Here is a 7,664-nt window from a genome sequence, read left to right as displayed (position 1 = left end):
ATAGGACTCGCGAAATATTGCCGTAAAATCGCTCCAAACGAAATTTCGCTAATTATCGTCGAATATTCGCGAAATTCGTCGGATTTCGTTTGCATTACTTTTGCACAATACTGTACCTTATGGAGGAGGTGAACACATGACAGTGGATTTTCAACTTTCTCGCTATGGTGCGAACTCGTTCGTAGCAGTTTAACTCTTAGTAAGTAAGTAAAGTAAGTAAAGCCTTTATTTAAAGAGGGTGGCACTTAATAGCCAAAGGCTAATAAACTTGTGGCCCTCACAACTATTTACAATCTAAAATACTGTACTCTATATACAGTTAAAATATAAAATTTGACAGGATTCGATTATAAGATAAAAAATAAATCATTAAATTATGAAATGATGCAAAAATTGTTGTTTCTTAAAAATCTTGGCAAACATGTTCTTTTTAAAACATGCTACAGAATTTAGTTTCCTAATTTCAATTGGTGTACTGTTCCACAGTCTTGTTGCCGAAACAGCGAAAGAGCGTCCTCCTTCTGTTTCTCTTTTATATTTAGGACAAACAGCATTAGTGCTTGAATATCTAGTGTTGCAGGAGTGCCGCTTATTATTTAAAATTAAGTGTTCATTTAGATAATTCGGCAAAGTCCCATTAATTCGCTTATACATTATTGTGCATTTATCAATCTTATGTTGCTCATAAAACGGGATCCAACCTAGCTTGTTAAACAAAGCAACTGATGGTGTCATGCGATCGGCATGTTAAACATGAAATGACTTAGAATAAATGCTAAGCAACGTGAACTCGTGTTTTAAAATGGCGTAATCGAGCCATCGTGTCCAGATCAGTTATTTTTTTGCCTTGAATCTTCCTTACTTGACTCAGTTCTTGACAGTTCAATGTCATAAGACGGCATGTATTCCGAAATTAAGCCTTCTGATTTCTTCTTGCCTTTTCTTTGTGTATAATAATTTTCCTTTGATTTGCACAGGTGACTTAACAGATGCTGTAATTTGTAACAGTCTTGCTGTGTTGCTTTGTACGACAGAGTTGTATAACTGGTGAACATTTCCTTGTGTGGGTAGCACACTGGTTGCGTACAGGAAGGATTCCATCATGTGGAGTATGCATGTTTCAAACTGAGTCCATCCCCTATCTACCCTGGATAAATTACTTTCAGTCACATAATGAATTCGTCTGCGGCGCTTCAAAGAAGGTGGACTTGACAAAAAAAATTTTCTCTTAATTTGTGGAATTTCCTCTATGTTCTCCGTGTTCCTTGCCCCAAAGGTGTTTCCGCAATTGTAGCATTTGCAAGTCTCACAACACTTTGCTTTGTTCACGTAACAAGGGCATCTTGTCCTTCACATCAACACAAGACAGGAATGATGGGTCCTTGCTTTTGCACTCTTCTCCGCATCTGCATCCGTGCGTGTCTTTCTCTTTCAGTCCGATTTTATTGTTGTCGCAGTGACGGCATTTGCATGTTTTGTGGCATTGCTCTCCTCTTCTTACACAGGCACACCTGGAGGCTTCCGCTTCCTTTTCTTTGCAAGACAACTGGTTCGTTGACTTACCCTTGCTGCCGCAGCCGCACCCTTTTCTTCCTAGTGTTGTACTCACACGTTCTGTATCCTTGGCATCTAAAAAAACATTCAGAATTATTTATTCAGTGATTATAGTAATCTTCAGAAAAACTAATTCTTTAACGCGTGAAGAAAACCTATACACCGTACAATATTAAGCGTATTGATGACTCAGATGAGCAACGTCGAAAGTCAAGGATTAACCGCAGACTACAATCCTGTCCAAATGTACCTAAAAATCATCCAAAAATTTACGAAACACCCTAAAACATTGATTTGTGTTTCGAGCATAGGGTTTTTGAATTGCTGGAAATGCGAACAAGATATTTCCATTAAACAGTTTTAAGTGGCGTGAAAACGGCTTTCAGGTGTACTCCCGCCTTAAACAAGCCTCCACCCCTACCCTAACTATTGGTTGAATCAAATGTTTGAAATGTGGAACTCAGTTGCATTAATTTTCCAGGCACTTCCCTAAGTAAATGCGCTGGGATATCACAGCTAAAAGAAGCTAGAAAACCAAAGCCCCATTGTCCTTCAAGGTCTTCCGGGTCCTCCAGTACCACTTGTAGTCTCTGCGCCTCTTTGTGTGGTCTGTTATGCACCCATAACATCTTCTGTTGGGTTTGAAATCGGAAGATGTAATACACAGAGCATGCAGACAGAAGTCACAGGTTGGCAACTCTTGAACTTGCAAGGGCGCGGCTCTGCTGGACTGATTGTTGTCGTCACAGAGCAATGGCTTCTTTGTTTCTTCCGGGAAATAGACAAACAGGTTCGTCATCGCCAGGCATGGCAAAATGCTTCCTTGCTGTAAAAAATAAATATTTTAGAATAACAAATCGGAATTGAACAGGGCAACTCAAGGGTAACTACGATGAGTCATGCACACAACTTGTTGAGATCATCCCATATTGTTACAGAGAAATAACTTACAGCAAAGGAATTGGTAAAGCTTGCATTTCGTAGAGTTATTCACTTGATCATATGCAGTATATATCAGTGCTACTAATCTATGACCACTAGAAACCATGCCATATAAGCCGTATCTTTGGGAAACTAAACCGAAAATTTCGAAATTGTTCCATCATCAGCAACAAGTTTGCATTGCCATAAACAATTTCGCACAAGCAGAATTTCCCTTTGTTCTAATAAAAGTACATGTAAGAATGGATGCAAAGGGGCTGGTTGCACAAGGTGGAAAAAATTCTGTAGTCTCAACCAAATTTAAAAGAAATGTTTGCTTAAACAAATTTTTGTGCGTTGATCACGGTCGCACTGAGAAATAAAAACATGACAAAAATGTATATTTACAACAAATGTATATCTACAACTGCTTCAATTTGGAACAGCTGAGTCGTTCTCAATTGATTCAGCTGCCGAACTTTTCATGTACTCAATGCAAGGTGTTAGGTTTGGCTCATGAAAAGTTCCTCGTCTGAACTGGGCCTAGGCTAAACCTGAGTTAACCTGACCTTTGATTCAAGTTTAATTACTAATCAATAAAGGTTCTTCAAAACGATTTTTGACCCTCAGTTTTGACTTAAGACTTTCCTTTACCATAAGCTTTACATTAGCCTTGAAAAAAACATTTTTAATAAGCGAGATGAAAACCTTGATTAACTTTAAATAGTGGATTGACCACGGACAAAAATAGCACAATGAAGCACTTTGTTACAGCTACTAGTTACCCAGCTATCATTGGAAAAAATGGGATTGCCTGATAATTAATAATTAATGTGTGACTGCATTGGTTTAAGTTACAATTTAATGTTAATTGCAATTGTAAATGACGCATTTGACGCTGCAATTAAAGTAATAAGCGTATGATAATATTGATGGTGGATTCACTTATAGCATACGCGTATAACTCTCGCATTTACCCGTTGAGAGTTTTTTGATTTTGAGCTGGAAACAAAATTCCAATGAGTAAAGAACATGACCTTTTAGTGGTTACAGTAGTATGTTTTACTTTCCTGTTCTATTTCAATTCTTTAAAATGAGAATGTGCTGCATGAAGCCACATCTGAACAGTACTATCAGACCAGTCGACAACCAGAAAGAATTGCCCCACACAGAGTACTGTCAGATAAAAGCAACGAGTTGAAGGATGGCATATGGACAGCTTTTTATAGTTCATTGTGAGACAGTCCATTGATTCAAGGCTGATGAGTGTAAAATTAGAATCCTGTAGATTTGGATGCCAGGCTGACGAGTGTAAAATTAGAATCCTATAATTTTAGATGCCATGCTAAACTTTGTATCAAGAAAAAAGTACTCTGCAAAAAGTTGTCGACGCTGCCTTTAAAAAAAACCTATCGTTCAACATGTAAACTAGCTGTTAAAAGATTTCTTGTGCTGAAAGGGAATAGTGAGGTCTATCCATGATGAAACTCGTGCACGCAAGTAAGAGCATGTTTGGTTATCTTGCTTTTCACAAGCGAAGATGCCCTTGGTAGGGGATGTCAGTGGGGTTAGGCCACCTATCATGAACGTCCTTTATCAACCTCATGTCGTCGATAAGGCAACCCAGTTGTTGTTTTTTCTCCAGATACGTAGGGTTGTACCAAAGCCTATTGTCCTTCAAGGTCTTCCAGTACCACTTATAGTCTTTGCGCCTTTTTGTGTGGTTTGTTGTGCACGCATCACATCTTCCATTGGGTTTGAAATCGGAAGATGTAATACACGGAGGGTGCAGACAGAAGTCACAGGTTGGCAACTCTTGAACTTGCGGCGGCGCTGCTCTGCTGGACTGATTGTTGTTGCAGAAAGCAACAGCTTCTTTGTTTCTCTTGGGAAGGAGGTGAACAGGTTCGTCATCGTCAGGCACGGCAAAACGCTTCCTCGCTGTAAAAAATAAATATTTGAGAATAATAAATCAGAAGTGAAGAGGGGCAACTCAAGGGTAACTACAATGAGTTGTGCACACAACTATATTGTTACAGAGAAATAACTTACATGAGGGGAATTGGTAAGGTTTGCATTTCCTAGAGTTATTCACTTGATCATATGCAGTAAATATCAGTACTACTAATCTGACCACTGGAAACCATGTCATATCAGCCATATCTTTGGGAAACTAAACCAAAAATTTTGAAATTGTTCCTTCATCTGCAAAAGTTCATGTTGCCACAAACAATTTCGCACAAGCAGAATTACCCACTGTTCTAATTAAAGTACATGTAACAACGGATGCAAGGTCACATTGAATGTTTTAGTTATCGGCAGAAGCAAAATGATGTAACTTTCGACACCAGGGAATCAAGTTACATTTGTTAGCATGAAGAAAAAGCGCTCAATTCAAAAACTATTGCTCTCTCAAAACGGTGCTGTTATATCAAATTATCCTCAAGCAGTTTTTCGGCTTTTCTCACTGGCTGAACTCTTTCATGCAATCAACTTTGCAATCTTCAAGGAAACGAGTTTATGAAGGCGAGATACATTGTAAATCAAATGGTCGAACTCAGTATAGTCTACTTACCGCTTCCACTTTGGAATGCACCATACGAACACAACTTCACAGGCCCGCTCTGTTTCTTGAAGAAGACAAAACTTCATCCTTTTTGCTCTCGTCAATCTCGAGAGTTACCTACGAAAAGAAAGGCAACAAAAATGTTCATGAAATATAGCTCTAGAGGCTAACAACAACACAGAGAGAATCAATGTAACAGAAAGGAATCCAAGAGAAAGTGATATGTACTTACCCGTATGCATTTTCTATTTGCAATGTCAGCTCCACCTAACATTTTACAAACACTTTCCATGCGTGAGGTTTTTCTGATTCGGAAAAAAGAGTCTTGGAATGACGGCCTTTGTTGGTCTTTATTAGCACTGTACGCCGTAATAGCAGAAATAAGAGACTAGTGTGTATCGCGACCCGGAGATGTTGACAGCTAAGTGTCTAGAATGAAATGACTGACTGCTTGCCTGGTCCAAGGCTCCTTATATTGCGTGGGTCTTTGTTTAATCTCCTATAAAATAAAAATGAAAAGCTAAAAAAAATCCCTCATCTTTAGTTGTTTTCTGGAATATCTTTGGATTCATGTGATACCTAAATCACCCAATATGTACCTATGCTGACCACTGAACAAGTTACTTTTTCTGATCAAGGTGGTCCGTTATGAAAACAACAGAAACGAAAAAATAGATACTAAAGATAGGTAGCTTCACTATGTTTAGGCCTTCAGTTTTATCTTTTCTTTTGAAATTATTAGGACCATACGTATCATCTGTGACTGATTGCCACTATTTCTGTTATTGTTCATTCAAGTACAGAACCGCCCACAAGCCAACATCACAGTCTGGACAATAAAAACTTGTTTTTTCGTCAACTTCACGGTAAGCAAATACATTTGACCGACCTATGTCGAATTTAAGGGGACAGTCTTTTCACCCTGAAAATGACTTTGATCAATCGAAAATGTTTGTTTTTTTTTAAAAATTTTTTTTATTTCTCAGGGGAAAAAGATTATGTTGGCAAAAAGTAAATATATTTTCTGAAACTAGATGGATTCAAGTAGGCAATGAGAAGTAACAATGAAAACTCATAACTTTTCGAATTTTTCACAAAATCCAACCGTAATGCCCCCTTAAGCAAATAGATATGACTGACCTATGTCAAATTTAAGCGGACAGTCTTTTCACCCTGAAAATGACTGATCAGTTGAAAACGTTTGTTTATCTTTTTTTGATTTTTTTTGCCTTGTAAATAGTAATTTAAACCTAAGGCGAACAATTATGGACATTTTGTTCAATGTTTGAATCATTATTTTTCGAAAGATTTACAATAAACATTGAAAACGTAAAACAAAAAATGCATAAAAAGCTTTGATTGATACATGCTGGGAACATAATTTGAATGTTTTTTTTTGAAAGACTTACAATTAATACTGAAAAGGTTAAAAAAATGTATAAAGCTTGATTAATACATGTCCTCCATCATGTTCTAACGTACTTCAAATTGAGACCAGCACTAGAACTGATGACATGTTCACCTGTTGAATGACAGGCAATGTGATAATTGCATTCGCTTTTTGTCTTTTATGCTGAATTTACATTGCTGTTCACCATCCTCAGTGAAGTAGGATTGAATTTCCTCCAGTATGCTCTATAGCCTGGTTTACACGTAAGACTCAAGCATAAGCATAAGCACAAGCATTAGCACAAGGATGTTTACACATGCGATAAGCATAAGCATAAGGTGACATACGCAAGCGCAGAAGCATAAAAATTTGCTGCCACCATTTTGCAAATGGCAACGCATGAGTAACTAGAATATACGCTGTCAACTTGTCACTGTTTTTCAGTTTTATGTCCTTGCGCTTGTGCTGATGCTTGCACCGTCCTGGTTTACACGTATGACACAAGCACAAGCACAAGAGGATGGAAATTGTTCCATTCTCTTGTACTTGTGCTTATGCTTGCGTCGTACGTGTAAACCAGGACGACGCAAGCATAAGCATAAGGCGCTTATGCTTGCGTCGCACCGGTTTACACATAGGTTTCTTGTGCTTATACTTGTGTTTATGCTTATGCTTGCGTCGTACGTGTAAACCAGGCTTAACATAATTCAAAATTGAGAGCACCATTGAGCATTGAGCTCAGAAAGGTCGGCAAATTTGTAAACAGCAGATTCTTCGGACTTGCAAAGATACACAAAGCACTGGAAGCACTGGAAGTTATGTCATGTTCACCTGTTGGATGACAGGCAGTGTGATAATTGTGACCATGTTTGTAGTTCACATCTGGCAACAATGACATATTCACCTGATGGATGACAGGCAATGTGATAATTGCATTCGCTTTTTGTCTTTTATGTTGAATTGACATTGCTGTTCACCATCCTCAGTGATTATCTTGATGTAGGATTAATTTTCCTCCAGTATGCTCTAACATACCTCAAAAGTAAGACCAGCACTGGAAGTGATAACATGTTCACCTGTTGGATGACAGGCAGTATGATAATTGTGACCATGTTTGTAGTTCACATTTGGCAACAATGACATATTCACCTGATGGATGACAGGCAATGTGATAATTGCGATCATTTTTGTCTTTTATGTTGAATTGACATTGCTGTTGACCATCCTCAGTGA

General features: G+C 38.1%; 1 pseudogene; it reads right to left on the bottom strand.

Moving 5' to 3' along the window:
• Positions 1 to 820: 820 nt before the first annotated feature.
• On the bottom strand, positions 821 to 2,353 carry LOC146453911 (uncharacterized; annotated as a pseudogene).
• Between the last annotated feature and the right edge of the window lie 5,311 nt (positions 2,354 to 7,664).

Source organism: Pavona decussata, unplaced genomic scaffold, assembly GCF_977016875.1.
Source record: "Pavona decussata unplaced genomic scaffold, jaPavDecu1.1 SCAFFOLD_321, whole genome shotgun sequence".
NCBI classification, from domain to species: Eukaryota; Metazoa; Cnidaria; class Anthozoa; order Scleractinia; family Agariciidae; genus Pavona; species Pavona decussata.
This window is presented reverse-complemented; position numbering and strand designations above follow the sequence as displayed.